The sequence below is a fragment of the Chaetodon auriga genome, chromosome 1 (genome assembly GCF_051107435.1).
Source record: "Chaetodon auriga isolate fChaAug3 chromosome 1, fChaAug3.hap1, whole genome shotgun sequence".
NCBI classification, from domain to species: Eukaryota; Metazoa; Chordata; class Actinopteri; order Chaetodontiformes; family Chaetodontidae; genus Chaetodon; species Chaetodon auriga.
This window is the reverse complement of record NC_135074.1, coordinates 3,051,104-3,069,829: the sequence shown is the minus strand read 5'-3', so window position 1 is coordinate 3,069,829 and position 18,726 is coordinate 3,051,104. Positions and strand designations below refer to the sequence as shown.

The window sequence follows — 18,726 nt, the reverse complement described above, 5'->3', positions numbered from 1 at the left end:
GCTTGTAGTCTCAGGTCTTGATTTGAGACAAAAGCATTAATTAATTAATGCTTTTGTCATGTGTTGTTCATGGGTTGGGTGCATTTTCTAGTTGGAAGAATAAAAGGAAGTTTATCTTTGTTAACACTTTTCTAAAGTTAAGGATAATTTTCTGTCAATAATAGAGATTTTCTAAAACATTTATTATTGACCTATTTTCCTTTTAATTTACTTAACAGGTATTAAGTTGGTATTCATAAACACCAAAAACAAACATCTTCCATACAAACCTGAGGATTTCAGTATCTGGAGACCCATTTCTTCCCTTTCACTTGTGATTGCTTTTTTGGAGGTTCCAAAGCTGAAAACAGGGAGAGCTGGAAATCTCTCCATCACTGCTCTTGCCATTTACACCAAGAAACACATAATTATTCAGATTATTTACATCTGTGTTTGTATGTGATTTATAAATACCACGATGAAATAAAACTAATAAAACTTAGTTTTACAAAGAAATTGAGTTATTTTGAATATTTATATTAATTATATAAAAATCTTGAGAGTGTCATAAAAACTGCTATATAAGAATTCCAACTGAAAGCACTTACCATGACAACAATCACCCCGCAGCTACTGCTGTCTCTCTGTGTGGGATGGATCATCACTCCACCTTTCCATTTCAGGTCCACCCAGTCAGTTTTTCCCATATCTTATTCTCCTCATTTTCAGGTACTGACTGTAGGTAATTCATGATGACATTTACCAGAAATCAGTAGTTGTAACAGCTGTGATTTAGCAGTTACTTTTTCATTTGAAGACTTTAGAAAACATACTCTATAGTTACATTATTGTTGGTATATAAATGAAGCTAGACTTGCAAACAAGTTCACACTGAAAACTTGAGCTGCATAGCTCTACTCATGTGCCGAGCCTCACCCAATCATACACAAAAGCTCAATTTAGTGCACTATTTGAACAGCGGAATTTAGCCATCTTCCTTTTTGCTGCCATTGATACTGCTGCCAAGCCTAAAAATTGACTAATGCCTATTGTTTGCAGCAGAAATCAAACTGCCAACCCTCTTGCATATATAATGACTTCTATTAGGTGTAAGACCGCAGTGTACATAATTCAAATATAACTTGCATCGGCAGCATGCACAAAGAGTGAGTGGAGTGCCGACATAGTTACCAGGTGCAAGGACCTTTATTCAACACAATGAGAAGCAGATGTTGTCCCCACATTATTATGTGTTGGCCAAAAAAAGAAGAGTTATTAATACCTGAATTTCTTTGCTGCAAAGTTGGAATCTGCTTCCTCTCTTGAACTTGCTGAAGGATCCACCAGATAGACTGTTTGCGTGACTGCGTTTATGTACTGAAAAGAATATTTAATTACACAGAAATTAATTCAATAAAAATATGCAAGTTTACATCTTATGAAAATAGTAATATGTATGTCTAACATTTCAATTAAAATTGATCAAACTAACCACAAACTTCCAGTGTGTGTTGTCAATGTTAACAAAGGAAATAATGCCCTGATAACTGCCAAAATTCACCTGTGAAAGAAATATTCATTGTATTAGTCGTTACTTGTTGAAAATGTTAAAACTTTTCCAGTGAAATTCTCTGCCGGATATAATTCCATATGTGGCGTGTAATGCTGAGACAACTGTACTGATTCAACTATTTTTTAATCTGAAAACACATGAATCATCACACTACAATGTGGCTAATGAGATTACCTTGGACAAGCCATGCCGGGCAACCTGCTCTCGATCCCCAAACAGGATTACACCTGTTAAGTAGTGATTGAGAATGTATACAGTTTTTCCCATTTGCAGGCGGCTCCCAGAAAGGTGAAACAGGGCTTCGATTATCTATGTCATTGAGTCAAAAGAGAGAAAAATATTATTGTTTTTTAACATTAAAATGAATATTTACATGCTTTTGAAATATGAAAAAGGGAAAAATGTACCTCGCCTGTTAACCACTGGTGAGGTCTCAGCGAACAGAGTTCACTGTGTCGGATGACGAGATGTCCTTTGGTCAAGCAGGGGACCACTGAAACCACAATCTCTGTGGGTTTTTTTTTTTCCACAAGTCAGTGAGCTTCAGATATGTAACACAAAGATGAACAATATAGAATTTGCATTATTATATCAAACAGGTTAAACAAGAAGTCTTTTCCTTGTTTTTTGGATCCATCTACCTTTGTTACAACCTTTTAAATTCAAATTAAAGTACTTTAATTAAATTAATGATTATAAAGTGAAGGGAAAGTATTCAAGTCATACAGCCTAAATTAACAGTATATTTCAGAAATTACTGATTTATATGCAAAGAAATCAGTAATTTATGAACATACACAGTTTCAAATTCATTTTGAAATCTGATTTTATTTTATTTCAATGGGCTTACCTTTTGCTCTTGTGGTGGAGAACTACTTGGAGAGGAACTCCTTTTGACCTGCTTATGAGGGGGACTTGAGGTGTCATCACTGTCGAGACTCAGACCTTGACCTCTTCTTTTCAAACTTCCCTTGATTTTCTTCCGAGCGTCATCATGGGACAGAATTTTAACACATGCCCTTTCCATTTCTGTGACGGTGGATGTGTCATTATTGACCAGGTTGACTGTGAGAAGTCGATGTACTTTTCGCTGGCAATGAAATTCTTTTATTGTTTCCGCAATGACTTCAGCACAGTGTTTCACAGGGAAGTTAAAAATGCCAGAACTTACAGCAGGTATGGCAACAGAGGTGAATTTTTGGTTTTCCACAGCATTCAAAATGTTCCAGACTATTTTTTTCAGCTTCTTCTTAGCTGAAAGAACAGTTGATGCTGATGGGTTAGGACGAAGATGTGGGCCCACTGCATGTATGATTTTTTGCCATGGTAGGTTGCCAGCATCCGTTACAACTACATTACTTGTCTTCAAGGTTCCAAACTGAGCCATGTAGTTGTCACATTCTGTTTGAATGACAGGCCCTCCAGCTTCACTCAGGGAATGTGCAAGGCCACCTAAATGCTGCAGCCTGGTGTTGGCTGCATTTACTGCAGCATCAACTGTGACGGTGGTGAGATCAGCCTTCCAGACAGACACCTTAAAGCTTTGTGACAGCTCGATGCTTAGCCTCTTTCCCTCATGTGGTGGGATTTTTTCAGAAGGTTTATCGGAGATGGATCCACTTCCTATGTCTTCATGGGGCCCCGGCACAGATGATGTTGGCTGTTGGGACTAGGGATGGGTACCGAATTCCGGTACTTTTTTGGTACCGACCGAATTCCCGCTGAAGTAGCGAGTATCGATTCACGGGAAATCCTTCAGTACCACATTTCGGCACCTGAACGCACCTTTTTTTTTTTCTTTTTTTCTTTTTTTTTTTTTTTTACCCTGTACGCACCTTGACGTTATGCGTCGGCGAGAGTGGAGGATGCGGTGACGCGGTTACGTCAATGGTTGCTTTATCTTCAGAGGTGGACCGCAAGCGCTCCAAAGTCTGGCTTCATTTTACCAAGCTGGATGCTGACAACGCGCGGTGCAACATTTGTGATGCGAAGTACAAAGCCAGCAAGGGAAACACGTCCAACTTGAGGAAGCACTTGGTTAAACACCAAATATTCCTCAAGGCGGAGGAGTGCACGATTTTTGACAGTTTAAAAACAGAGGCTAACGTTACCACAGCTACTCGCCCGGCGCCAGCAGCAAACGTTACCGCCAGCAAGCCTGCTGCAGCCAGCGGCTCGACACTTGCAGCCAGCTTCGAGGAAGGAGAACAACCGGCCCCTTTTGAAAAGGTAGACGACGATGATGACGATGACGCAGCTTCAATTAGCATAATTTTATACAGTTATTTCTTTTGAATCTATTTATTTTTAAGTTATTTACTTTATCCCCACACACATTTTTCTCAAGTTCTATGTTGGAGTTATTTCACTTGATGTTATTGAAGAATAAATGTTCAAAATTCCGAAGTTTTGACTATTTTTTAAATATACAAAATAACTTTAATTACCAAACACTTATCCCCCCCCCAAAAAAAGTATCGAAAACAGGTACCGAAAAATACCAGTATCGATGCGCAGGTACTGAGTATCGGTATCATATCGATTCAGATGTGAAAGGTACCCATCCCTAGTTGGGACGATGGATCACTCTGTGCTCCAAGCGGACTCTGAATCACAGAGGAATCCACATATAGACGATCTTAGTACAAAGATAATATGTTGTTTAGGTCCTTTATTGTTTAGTAAATTATTTATTTTTCTTTCTTTTTGTAATCCAATTTACTTTCTTACAGTAATGCATTAGTCAAAATTTTTATACAATTGACCTAAAATATTTGTTTCACATAAAAATGTGGTAGGGAAATACGAATCATAGCTTCTACAGTTAGGGTTGAAGATGTGCTTCCTCAGTGTGTATTTTAGTGTATTTGATCATGCCTGTTTGTTCATGTGAGCTCCAGTTTCTATGCTTGATATTTGATTATATCTACTAAGGAAAGAACTGCATGACTATTATGAGCAGTGTGTTAAGATTAACTTTTTTCATAACGCATTGATTAGAATAGGCATTAAATGCATGTTGTAGTAAATGGAAATAGTCTCATAAACATTTTTTGGAGATACAGAAAAGAACTGCATATATGAAAATTTTGAAAAAGATGTTTTGCTAATATTGACAGTCCATTGAGTCTGGCTGTTTGTTCTGCCCTGCTATTTTAAAATAAGATTCACCTCCAGAAACACAACTTCCTCTCTCAATGTAATTTTCTCATGAAACGAATGCTACACAAAGCATTATTGGTGATTGAAAAAGACAACATGGACCGAGCTGGCTCGTCTACACTGCCTCCATGCTTTACAATTTCTTTTCTGATTTTACTGATCAAAGCTCCTCACGGTCTGGCCACAAGTCCCTTGGGGACCACATTGTTACAGCCAAAGTGTGTGGTACATTTACATAAAAGAAATAGGTGCAGAATAAAAACTAAATGAACGCTAACATTTTTCATGTCACAACATTGTGTTTAAAAAACTGGCCTTGTTTGGTGTGTGGCTATTCTATTTCGTTTCTGCTTTTGACCACATTATTACAACAGTACTGAAAGGAAAAAATGAATGAAAACAATTCTTTTTCTTCTTGGACCTTTCCAAAGGAAAACACAGCATTGAAATTACTGCATACCTTCTTGGCTGGTCTTCTGAATGGGAATGGCTTCTTCAGGGCTGTCACATATTTCCCCCTCTTTCTTTGTTTTCGCTCCTTCCACCTCTCCCTTTCAATCTCTGCAGAAAGAATAAATATTTTTTAATTGAAGCAGTTAGCAAGAACATTTTTTGCTTTCACAGTGTGTGTACACAAAGAATGATTAATACTTCCATAATTAAAAAAATATATTTTCATACCTTCCTGCCCAACAACCTCTTGGAGTCTTCAAAGTCCCTCAGCAAAGCGGTGTGGCTGCTTTGGTACTGCGACACAAAGTCATCCAGTCTTGTGAGCCGTTTAGAATGGAACCTAATATGTTTTAAGTCCCACTGGCTCTTCTCCATAATGCCCTGTGTTTTGTTATCCGCTGATATGTTCTGAAAGGAATCACACATTCATATATATGTTGATGACATTAGCAGCCAAATAGAATACAACCTGAAAAACATTACATTTCATGTGACATTCCAGTTACCTGTCTTTGGATTCTTTGCAAGGCAGCATAATGCTGGGAATAATCCTCGTATGCCTTGGTATGTCCATGTCGTCCAAGGTCACCTTTGGAATGAAATAAATGACGAAAAGTTTTTTGTTATTAGCTCAAAAAGTATATATGTATATGTATACATCAACAACTTGAAAATTGTTAAATATGACTGACCAAGCATTATCCCAGTCCACAGTCCAGCATATGGGAGGATGTATTTGGTGAGGTGAATCATCAGGCCTTTGCAGTAATACAGGTTGGCCTCACCTTCCATGTCCAGTGGTGCTTTGGACACCACTTGCCTGTAGCGTTTTGCAAAGTTGTTGCTGCCTGGTATGTCCTGCAGTTAACCGTAACAGTGGCATTACTGGTGTGTTTGCAGACAGTCTTTACATGCAATGACAGAACACACTGTCTCAACTACTCTCTCCTACATATTTAAAAATTATTTCATTTATGGGCCATAAGAGGCTTATTATTATGAATAGAACGATTATTCCACAATGACCATGTCCGGCAGTTCTTTTTATAATTCTTTAGCCAATGTCACGATAAACTTGAATTTATTGTCATTTCTTATTTTCTGCTTTAAATACAACTTAATTGTTTGTGTTTTAGGTCAGGTAAATATCAATGTTATTGTACAAACATAAATATACACTTACCCTCAAGTCATCCTTGATAAGACTGGACTCGGAAGTGTCATCCAGCTGTACCTGAGACCTCTGAAGCCATGTCTGGAGGTTTTGAAAGTGCTTCTCCACATTAGCAGCACTAGAAAGACTACTGAAAACAACAGCAGCACTTTGCACCATGTCACCCAGTTCCTCCAAAGTGCTGGCTGTTGTAAACAGCCCAAAAATGTGCATGGCCAAGTGGTAGTGTTTGGGTGCACTGCGGGGTATAGACAGAGAGACAGAGGGTTAACCTTTGATTAATAATTTAAGAATGTATTTAAATGCAATTAATTTAATGTGATTTGTACAGTATATCTAACCTTGAACTTTGGATATTGAAAAAGAGATTGTCACTACTTTTAGAATCATTGAATATGCAACCTTTGGTTACCACTCTTTTCTTAGCAAAACATTAATAATAGAATACATTAATGTTACAGTTTCTGCTCTTTTTCCTATGCAGATTGTAAAGTCTCAATCATTATATCTTAACTGTGACATTTTGCTGACATTATGACGCTCTAGTTATGCTTACTACTTTCTGCACATCTCCTTTGCATTCTTCATTACATGGCTCAGGCACCGATGAAGGATGGGCACAGCAAAGTCTGCCTTGGTTCCTTGACCATTTGCTATTCTGTAGTAGTGGTTGATGGCGTCATTTAGGCTCTTCCTTCCAAAAGACATAGATATTGCCTGCATCAGCACCATTGACCCATCACACATAAGAAGGATGGGTGACTTCCTGCCCTGGCGTCCATACAACCGTGACACATCCGTTAGGAATGCCTCAAGGAAGTAGGTCACTGAGGCTGTGGTGTGGTCGCAGGTTAAATATGTTGCACTGGAAAAGGAGACTTATTTTTTGTTGGATTCCGAACCACTATTTCATAAACATAAAAAGGGGGAGACCCCTTTTCTTTGGTCTTGATGCTCCCCGTAGCATCAAGATAAATGATGTCCTCTTGGCATCTTTCTTGATATATTGCGATGCTTTTTGATGACCACAGCATCACACCTTTGGGTTCGAGGAACACCTTCTGCAACGCTTGGTCCGCCGAACTTCCTCTTCTCTCCAGCATCAATTGCAAACTAATGTTCTCATTGCTGTGTAGCCGACGCCTCTGCTTGAACTCCCTCGAGATGTTCTTCAGTACCTGTGGGGTTGGCACTTCATCGCGACAGCCAGATTCCAGAACATCCTCATCAAGTTTACTAATTCGGTCCAGGTACAGTTCTTTTGGCAGCTGCCTTTGTAGGTCCTGGCCGACTTTAACTCTTTTTTCATCCCTGACAGGTCTTCTTCTAAGCTCACAATAATTGTGAAGGCTCTGCCCACCCTGGAATTCCACTTTGGCTTTAAGATCTATGTTGCTTTCAATAGCAACTGTAACTGTAACTGGACAGTCTTCAAAACTGCAATAACCCAGACAGTAGAAGTGGGGGCCTGATCTTGTTGGGCCCAAAGCCTTAATTTGGTGTCTTTTGAAGGCAAAAGAACAAAAAGGATGTATGCTCCTCAAGCCTTTTGAAATAATATTTGTCCAATTCAGTCCTCTTAAGGTTCTTTTGTTCCTTTTTTTTTTTTGGAGAATCTGCCAATCTTTTTTTTCAACAAAGAAGTAGGAAGGATTGGGGGGCAGTGCGATTCTTATAAGACCATTGCTGTCGAAGCTGCTTGTGGTCACCTGAAAATGAAATGCACTATATTAAAGCTTTTGAACATACTTCTATGAATTTGGTAGGTATCTTTTTAAGGAAATTACTAACAAATCTAATGTCTTTTAGAAACCTTTTTTATAAAAACTGTAGCATGTTTTCCAAATCATTTTCTGAATTTCTTAATTACATTGCATTTGGATTTCTCTGTGCTTTTATCATTTTCTATATCTTTGAAAATACTTGACCTGCATTTATATATTTCATAATTAAACCAATGTAGGTCAGCCATGCCTTACGTTGCTTGGTGGGAAAACACAAATTTAACATTACTTGGTACAAAAAACACAAAGATGTACTAACTTCATCATATAAAAAACATGATAACTAGACACAAAGATGTACTGACTTGTTGTGGAGCTGTAGCCTCATCTTCATCAGTTCCTGGACTGCTGGCCTGGGACTGGAGAGGGGTTGTGGTCAGCTCTGGCTGCTGCTTCAGTGGAGGGGCAAACAGAAAGTTTAATATATAGAAGTCTTAAGGGAATCTTTGAATGTTGGAAAAAGAAATGTACACATACTTACCTCCTGTAATTTGTGACTTTTGAGAAGTCTCAGGCGGTTTGTGGTGGTGTTTGGAAGACCAAAAGCTTTACACATTTGTCCCCAAAAACCCTCACTTTGTGAGACAATCTTCTCAAACTTTACCCCGTTTTTTTGTAGATATTGTGCTTTTCTGACAATATCCTGCGTTTTAATGATTTGAGTTTTGTTCTATAGGGAAAAGCAACACAAATCATAATAAATAACATATTAGGACTATTCTTACGAACACGTGTGCCATATAAAGTGGAATAATAAATGTACTTACCCCAAACAACCTGAAAGTGCACACTCTGTAGAAAAACAACACACATTTGTTGTTAGGATGACATTACATGTGTCTATTTAGTCAAAAGTCAAGATCTAACCAAACCTAAATTAACAACATAAACACATACATAATTGACTCAGGAATATTAAATAATACATAAATGAATTGTTGTTCATAATGGACAATATGAACACTTTAACAATTTGAATTAAGTCTTCCCTAAATCTGGCACCCCCCAAGGATGGAGCCAACAATGATCCTCGATGTTATTACATGCTGTGGTCACACTGGGGAAGAGTCATTAAATCTCCATCAAACAAAAGAATCAACATAAAAATGTAGCCTATGCAGTATTATCAGGAAGATCAAATTATTTGTAATAAAGAGTAACTGCTTGAAAAAAAAAAACATTACAAGATCTCAGTATAATTAGCCTGAAACACATTTTCTCTCTTTGAAAGAATATCCACTTCAAACGGTTCAAATGCGACCCCAGCAGGCAGAGGAGAAAGAGCTGTCTGTTAGTCTTCAGTCATGGCTACTTGTCAAAGGCAAAGCCAGAAGTGTAAATAGCTAAACCATTTTTTGAAAACTGTAGCCTACTCACCCTTGCTCTTTTTTCGGCATCTTCTCTCGTCCTTCTCTGTCTCTCCACGATGCAGATCACATGTTTTTTTTTTTGGATCAATATCTGACGTCACGCAAAGACGCAAAGTGCACGACCGCAACAAGTAGCAAATAGAGAGATTTTAAAATAGAATGTCTTCTTGAATGTTTTAAGGACTAATTAGATTGTTCAATGTTGAACTCTGAGAGACACAACATAATGCTCCATGAACTACAAGTGAGTTTGGTTTTTTTTTTTTTTTTTTTTTTTTAAGGTGCAGTACCTATGGAAACGCGTTGCATTCACTGGATAAAAAAAAAAATTAGACACCATATCTCATAATTACGAGATCCTGATCTCGTAATTACGAGAAAAGATCTGGTAATTACGAGATCTTTTCTCCTTTCATTTGTGTCACTGTCCGTTTGACAGTTAGTTAGGCTAGTTAGGGCTGGTTCATGTAGCCCTAACTAGCCTAACTAACCAATTTATAGCTAGGCCTATGCTCTCTTAAAACCCTCGGCTATAAGGGGAACTGCAGATGTTTTTATCCCTTCTTTAATCATTTTTCATTTTAATTCTTTTTATAAGCCTAGGACACTTAATGGTGCAAATAATTATTAAAATCCAAATAAATTGTGTTGTCATTTTTTAATAGGGACTTAATTACGCCCCCAAGGCCTGCGTGACCCACAGAAAACTGCCTAATTAGTTATTTATGTTTTTTACGCTTCTTGTCAGGGCTCACTCTCCCTTGATGACAATAGTGCCTGTTTTATGTTGGGATAAAACTCTTCCTCCTCCTAATGATGGCAATTGTATGTTAAAATCATTATCCAACTTTTTTTTGTCACAAAAAATGCAATGTCTTTCAGCACCCACTGCTCAAAATCACTTAAAGTAGTGATTTAGAAGGATTAAATCGGCCAAACTAATTACCACCGCTGCTTTAGAGGTGGGACAGAAGCCCAGTGGTCTAAAAGTTACGATTGCTTTGCAGAAATCATCCTGCCTCATTAGCAGAGAAAGGTGTTGTGATTGTCATGATAGGCTCTTTAATTGAGCCTGGCTGGTAGAGGGGAGATGGTTTGCTGTTGTTTGTCACTCAGGCCCTATTGTCAAGGGATGTGACAGGTTTAAAAGGCCATTAGTCTGTTTATAAGCTGCAGTATATTTATTACAAGCTGTCCGGATGGAAGAGACAAGCGTGTTCGTTTCTTTGAGGGAGGAAAAACAACAATGTACTATTTAGGCTAACTGTTTATTAAATTGGATCATTAGGAGAACCTTGCACAAGGATCTGCTCTGTTCAGGAATTCACAGTCTGCAAGCAGTTAGCTGTAACCACTGTCCCAGAAAACAGTGAAACCAAAGCGTTAAATAAACTTTTATCACTTCGCACTATGTGTGTGTGTAATTAACCCTTATAGGTCAAAACAGGTGGGGAGTGGCTTTGGTTTAGACTTAGTTCTACCATCGTTGGTGCACACGACTGGCCCTCCTCTTCAGTTCGGGACCTGCAAAGAGAAACTCTTCCTGTCTTTGCGCTACTCCCTTCATCTTAATTGTCTCCTGGTACCTGGCTGTTCCTGGTTTCAAGGCCATAAGCTGAGTTTCTAGGTGATACAGTAACAACCTGACCTTAACTATGTTTCGTGAGCATAGGGTCAAAATAAGTTCTTTGGTTAAATAGACCTGTTTTTCTCTCCAAGCATAAGGGTATAGGCCATATGGATTAAGCTTTTATTATTTATTTAACCCTTAAAAGATCCTTAAAAAAAATAACCCATTTTATCCTAAGGGCAAAAAACTGCCCCCTTCCCAAAAACTGCTGTAAAAATATTATATATTCATATTTTTTTCCACTTTAAATGGTTAAATCTTTTAAAACTAGTTCAGCCTGAAATATACATATCAAATATTAATTATATTTTGGGGATTTTCACCCTTTAAATGCCAGTATGTTTACATATTTCCACAGTTTTTTTATCGAAAAAAACAACAAAACTAAAATAATTTCCATAAAATACATTTCAAGGAGTATTTGATTACTATTATTATTAGGCGCTGAGATGGGTCAATGATTGGCAGTAACATTGATTTTGATGCATTGTTATTTTTTTTGCAGTGTCAGATTTAAAGAACACTCACACACTTTATCCTAAGGGCAAAAAACTGCCCCCTTCCCAAAAACTGCTGTAAAAATATTATATATTCATATTTTTTTCCACTTTAAACGATTCAGTCTTTTAAAACTACTTCAGCCTGAAATATTCATATCAAATATTAATTATATTTTGGGGATTTTAACCCTTTAAATGCCAGTATGTTTACATATTTCCACTGTTTTGTTATTGAAAAAAACAACAAAACTAAAATAATTTCCATAAAATACATTTCAAGGAGTATTTGATTACTATTATTATTAGGCCCTGAGATGGGTCAATGATTGGCAGCAACATTGATTTTGATGCATTGTTATTTTTTTTGCAGTGTCAGATTTAAAGAAACACTCACACATTTTATCCTAAGGGCAAAAAACTGCCCCCTTCCCAAAAACTGCTGTAAAAATATTATATATTCATATTTTTTTCCACTTTAAACGATTCAGTCTTTTAAAACTACTTCAGCCTGAAATATTCATATCAAATATTAATTATATTTTGGGGATTTTAACCCTTTAAATGCCAGTATGTTTACATATTTCCACTGTTTTGTTATTGAAAAAAACAACAAAACTAAAATAATTTCCATAAAATACATTTCAAGGAGTATTTGATTACTATTATTATTAGGCCCTGAGATGGGTCAATGATTGGCAGGAACATTGATTTTGATGCATTGTTATTTTTTTTGCAGTGTCAAATTTAAAGAAACACTCACGCATTTTATCCTAAGGGCAAAAAACTGTCCCCTTCCCAAAAACTGCTGTAAAAATATTATATATTCATATTTTTTTCCACTTTAAACGATTCAGTCTCTTAAAACTACTTCAGCCTGAAATATACATATCAAATATTAATTATATTTTGGGGATTTTAACCCTTTAAATGCCAGTATGTTTACACATTTCCATTGTTTTTTTTATCGAAAAAAAAACAACAAAACTAAAATAATTTCCATAAAATACATTTCAAGGAGTATTTGATTACTATTATTATTAGGCCCTGAGATGGGTCAATGATTGGCAGCAACATTGATTTTGATGCATTGTTATTTTTTTTACAGTGTCAGATTTAAAGAAACACTCACGCATTTTATCCTAAGGACAAAAAACTGTCCCCTTCCCAAAAACTGCTGTAAAAATATTATATATTCATATTTTTTTCCACTTTAAATGGTTAAATCTTTTAAAACTAGTTCAGCCTGAAATATACATATCAAATATTAATTAGGTTTGAACCAGAAAAAAATTTATTTGAGAAAGATGAACATTGAATAATGAACACCGAAAGACAAACATTGAATGATAAACACTGAAAGATGAACATTGATGATAAACACTGAAAGATGAACATTGATGATAAACACTGAAAGATGAACATTGAATGATAAACATTGAAAGAGAAATGTGGAACATTTAGATATGTGGTTGGGGATGGGGAGTGGCTGAGATGGGGAGAGGGCAAAAGAGAGAGAGGGCAAGTGAGAGAGAGAGGGTGAGAGAGAGACAGAGAAGGAGAGAGCATATTTGTCTGGGTGTGAGAGTCCAGCTCAGGTGGAGCAGAGGCCGCAGATGGACAGAGTGTGGTCCTTGCAGATGAACTTGCCACATTTGCAGCAGGTGCTGCCAGCTCTTCTTTTTCTGTCCTTGCAAAAGCCACACTGCCTCCTGCCCTTAGATTTGTTCATGAGAGAGGGGCCTGCAGCAGCACTCTGCAGATCTGCAACGATTCCTGCAGCGGCTGATGAGCGGGGAAGGCGCCCTCGCCTCTTGATGTGTGGGGTCACCAGCATTTCTCCCACCTCTTCAATGAAGAGCCTCCTCCTGTGTGGCTTCTGCTGCTGCCAGGATGGTTGGATTGATGTCCACAGGACATAGGCATTGTAATGTGAGATGTCAACCAGGTTGTGGAAGAGGGCCAGTGGCCACCGATTTGTTCTCCTCCTGCAGGAGTAGGTGCCAACAACCTAACAAAAAAACCCCCAAAACATAAAACAAGACAATATGAATGAATAAATGATAAATGATCCAAGTATTTTTTCTCATGATACACATATTATTTATTCTATATGAAAATGCTCACTTGAAAAAAAATTGCAATTATACAGTAACAATAAATAAATGTGTGCATAACTGATGCTTAACGGTTCCTACCTTATCAAGGTTGTCGACACTTCCTTTGCATCTGTCGGGACTGTGGTGTATTGTGCTGAGGAGCAGCACATTCCTGCCCTTTCGAGGGATGTAAGAGACCAGTGTGTGGATCTTTGTAAAAGCAAAGGTGGAGGAGAAGACCGCTCTTGCTCTTGTCTGGAGCAAATGGGGGGGGGGGGTTCAGGCTTGTTTCGTCGAATTGTGCCAACCAGAGCCAGTTTCCTCCTGAGCAGCTCCTCTGTCAGTGTGAAGGACGTGAAAAAATTATCACATGTGATGATGTGTCCCTGGAGCCCCTCTGTCATCTCCAGGACCACCCTCATTCCCTGGTTGACTTCAGCAGGACTGCCAGCTGCTTTGCCTGTGTACACCTGCAGTCTCCAGGCGTAGGATGTTTTTACATCACAGGTCACCCAAATCTTTATGCCATATTTGGCTGGCTTTTTCGGCAAGTACTGCCTGAAGCTGCACCTGCCTCTGAATGGGACAAGCTGTTCATCCACGCAGATGTCTCTGTCTGGGCTGAACAACATCGGCAGGCGATGCGTCCACATTTCCCAGACTTTGTGGAAGGCAGCCAGCTTGTCATCACGGCATCGTGGTCGGGATAGCTTGTCGTCGAACCGCAGTGTTCGGCTGATCTCGTGGAACCTCTTGTGGGACATCGTGGCCCGGAAAATGCTCCTCCCTGATTTCTCACTCCAGAGGCTGAGGGTTGATTCATTTTTTGACTGGTAAACACCGGCCAAGATGAGCAGCCCCACATAAGCCTGCAGCTCCTCTGTGTCCACATCTCGCCAGTTTGCGATTGAGCGCCTCGCATGCAGATTTGTTGTAGACACAATGTGCTGCATGATTTCATTTGTTAGCAGCAGTGCAAAGCAGGACGCCGGGTCAGTGATTCGGGCAGCGGCATAATGTGTCAGTCCTGGGACCATACCTGAAGCTGCCGGGACGTAGCGGCAAGTTTCAGAGTTTGTGGGAGACCAAATAATTTTCCCATTCTTTGAGGTCCATCCCGCTGCTGCCTCATCTATCTCCCCTCCGCTCTCATCTTCGGATGAGTCTTCAGATGAGTTGGACTCCAGCTGGTCAGTTTCAACCTCTGAGGCCTCCTCTGTGTCAGCCTCGGAGTCTTCAGAGGTGGATGAGGAGCCGTCCTCGCAATCAGAGTGCATGATTACATCCAAAGCCTCCTGTGTGCTGTAAAGTCGTTCCATCTCCAAAATGACTCCAAAATGACCACTCCCGCACTACTGCTCATATTTATAACAATGGCTGCAGTGCACCTGCATAAACAACCTGAGCGAAAAAACCAAAACAAGCTACTCATCCTTTTTATTGTAGAATAAGTTTCTAACACCAGATTTGTCCTTCTAAGAGAAAAGACTTTTGAAGTTGCACACAGACACAGACACAGACACACACACTTTTTTTTTTTACACACACACACACACACACACACACTTTTTTTTTATACACACACACCATTATCCAACATCAAAGCGACACACACTTATCATTTCACCTGCAAGGCACCCTGCAGAAAACAGTAAAAAGTGTGAAATTTTGCTGCATGCTTGAAGAGGTTAAAAGTAACACCATCTGGTGGACAAATATAAAAATTAAAAATTTAAAGCTAGTAGTCCAAAATGAAATCTTTACATATAGGAATGCATTAGTTTATGTTAAGATAAATGTGGGATCAAAAAAGGCATTTTCAATGGTTTTCGATGGGACATTTTTTGGACCTTAGAATCGCATGTGTCGGTTTTTGTGTAGCTTAGCCATTTTAGGCTAATTTAAGAAACTGAGACGAAAAATCTAAAATGTTTTAAAAATGAATATCCTTTGGCATATTCATGGCTATATTCATTCAACACAGCCAAAATGGCTTGAAAATAAAAAACCAAATGGCACGAAATGTCCCCAGTATCTCTTAAGGGTTAAGTGAAAGCATAAACAATAAATCTTTCAAGTGTCCTGGCATTACTCTCCACTGTGTTAACCCTTCATGCTTCATGCTTGACTCCATCTTAATCATACATCAGAACACTGCAGCTCTGTTAGCACAATGCTGATAACAGCTTCACATAAGCAGGACATTCATATTGAGTAAGAGTAGCTTTATTTAGAGGAGTAAACAACATGTACTCTGCTAATTCAATAATCATCAGTGAGATATTGATGTTCTGTGCTAATTAATAATGTTCAGTGTGGGAAGATATAAGTTTTCAGTGTTGATTAATAATTTCTAATGAGGTAGCCTATCTGTGTACAGTGTTGTCAATCTTCAGTATAAGCACATTGGTTCAGTTTTACTTATCAGTCAGCGGGAAGCGGTATAAATTTCAATCAATAAATGTAAGAATTTAGTTTTAAAAGATAATTTCACACTAACAAAGCTATCATGTTGGGCATTTTGTATTCAATCCCCCAAATGGGGGATACTGTTGCTACTTCTAAAAATAATGACAAAATAAAAAATAAATTACAGAATAAAACTAGACAATTTCCCTGCGGGAAATTTTGAAAGGGCCACGGGGTCTACTGCCCGACCGCGTACATATACATTACATTATATGCCCATTATGCCTCTCTGTGTATGAGGGAGCATGAGAGAGAAGTGCTCACAGAGGTACTGAGCCTCAGAGGTTGCCACAGCAACTTCAGAGCCCCTCCCAATCATGCTCTATGAGACCCAGCTGCGCACGCACGCACACGCCCCCTCTCAGCACTCAGGCACACATGCACTCAGAGAGAGAAAAAGAGACAGAGACAGACATGGCCGGGCTTAGAGGCCTCTAATTCAAATTCTGTAAGTCTCACACATTTTTCCAGCACATTGTGAGAGAGAGGACAAGTTTGTCTGCAACTGTGGAAAAAATCATGCCTGTAGTGTGTAAACTGTGGCCGGGAGGAGCGTGGAAAGACAGAAAATCTGGAGTTAAAAAAAGGCTCTCTGCCACTCTGACTACTTAGGCTCAGAGGTTGTCACGGCAACTTGAGCTGGTTGCCCATGACGATAAGGGCAGACAGACAGGGGCGACAGAAAAGCGGAGAAAACGAGCGATTTTCTGCCTCTGCACTCCTCTCACATTTGGGCTTCTCCTGAGAGAACGGAAGCTCCTATCAGAAAAACAAAGACACCGTGAGCGCCTTGAGGACTTCCTGAACGTTTTGGTGTAATTTTATGCTTCTACAGCATATATTGTGGACACAGTCACGAGTTGAAAACGGGGCTCCTTTCTGCTTCTCTCCGAAAATCTTTGTATTGGAGTGCATGGGGAGCAGAGACAGACATGGCCGCGCTTAGAGGCTGCTAATTCAAATTCTGTAACTCTCACAGATTTTTCGATCACATTGTGAGAGAGAGGACAAGTTTGTCTACAACTGTGGAAAAAATCATGCCTGTAGAGTGTAAACTGTGGCCGGGAGGAGCGTGGAAAGAGCAAAAACCTAGACGTTTTTAATCGGCTCTCTCCCACTCTAGCGATGATGTCACCCACTCTAGCCTCTAACTGTCCACGCAATACACACCCATTGAAATCTGAGAATTTCCCCAAAAACGCTCATGGTCATTGATGAGGGATTATTCAAAAACTACATGAGTTATCAAAACGTGGCTTAATACAGCAATAGACAAGACTTGTGTCTACAATTTAAAGTTTAAATGGAGTCTCTAGGTGAAAGAATGCCGGAGCAGTAGCCAGTAGAAGAAGTGCGACAATTTTTACGGCCTCCCATTCATTTCTTATGGGAAATTTATCGCAGTTTTTCGCGACTTACGTCGCGAAAAACTGCGATAAATTTCCCAAAAATAATAGCACGCCGATCCCGATCGAGACGCACGTTTTGATATAACATTTGCGTGGGTGCTCCCAAAACTGTAGGAGGAGTAGCGGTCCAAAATTTGACACGGAAGAGGAAGAATAATAATAAGAAGAAGAAAAAACACGCAGTATAACAATAGTGCTCGGGGCTTCGCCCCGAGCACTACTGTCTACAGCTTTGCTGTAGGCAGTAGTGCTCGTGGCTGCCCCGTGGCCCTAATAAATAAATGCCTGGCCTTAATAGAGAGATAATGCCAAATGGCACTCAATTATAGCGAGTAATATTTTATTTCGAAATGACGTCATAACTGTCCATGACTGATTTCAAGCCATTTTGGCCAATCGCTGAAATAATAGTAAATATTTTCACAATCATTTTAAAGATGAGAAAAAAAAATCTTGCTCACAGACCCACAGGCCCAGACAACCATTTTTTTTTCAGATTTCAGTGAAATATGAAAATTCAGCGGGCTATTATTTTGAAAGGCCACATCAGACTGAGCTGGTTTTTGCTGGGTGTCTTCTTGAGGTCAAGTACTATCAGTGTGAAGTGGAACGGTTGAATAATAAGGGGCAGTTTTTAAGAAATATGAATGTTAATGTGCATGTATTACATTGGAATATGGAAGTTCAATGTGCTTTTATTCTGAAATGCCACATCAGACTGAGCTGGTTTTTGCTGGGTGTCTTCTTGAGGTCAAGTACTATCAGTGTGAAGTGGAACGCTTGAATAATAAGGGGCAGTTTTTAAGAAATATGAATGTTAATGTACATTATTACATTGGAATATGGAAGTTCAATGTGCTTTTATTCTCAAATGCCACATCAGACTGAGCTGGTTTTTGCTGGGTGTCTTCTTGAGGTCAAGTACTATCAGTGTGAAGTGGAACGCTTGAATAATAAGGGGCAGTTTTTAAGAAATATGAATGTTAATGTACATTATTACATTGGAATATGGGAGTTCAATGGGCTTTTATTCTGAAATGCCACTTCAGACTGAGCTGATTTTTGCTAGGTGTCTTCTTGAGGTCAAGTACTATCAGTGTGAAGTGGAACGGTTGAATAATAACGGG

At 38.9% G+C, this 18,726-nt stretch overlaps 2 long non-coding RNA genes across 2 annotated transcripts; both read right to left on the bottom strand.

Moving 5' to 3' along the window:
* Window positions 1-1,276: 1,276 nt before the first annotated feature.
* On the bottom strand, window positions 1,277-2,076 carry LOC143324077 (uncharacterized). The gene is made up of 4 exons (XR_013077433.1): window positions 1,960-2,076; window positions 1,727-1,861; window positions 1,472-1,540; window positions 1,277-1,356 (listed from the first exon to the last, which is right to left on the bottom strand). It is a non-coding gene; the product is annotated as an uncharacterized LOC143324077 (long non-coding RNA).
* Window positions 2,077-5,673: 3,597 nt separating this feature from the next.
* LOC143324089 (uncharacterized) lies at window positions 5,674-6,449 on the bottom strand. Its single transcript, XR_013077437.1, has 3 exons — window positions 6,351-6,449; window positions 5,860-6,025; window positions 5,674-5,756 (listed from the first exon to the last, which is right to left on the bottom strand). It is a non-coding gene; the product is annotated as an uncharacterized LOC143324089 (long non-coding RNA).
* Window positions 6,450-18,726: the final 12,277 nt, after the last annotated feature.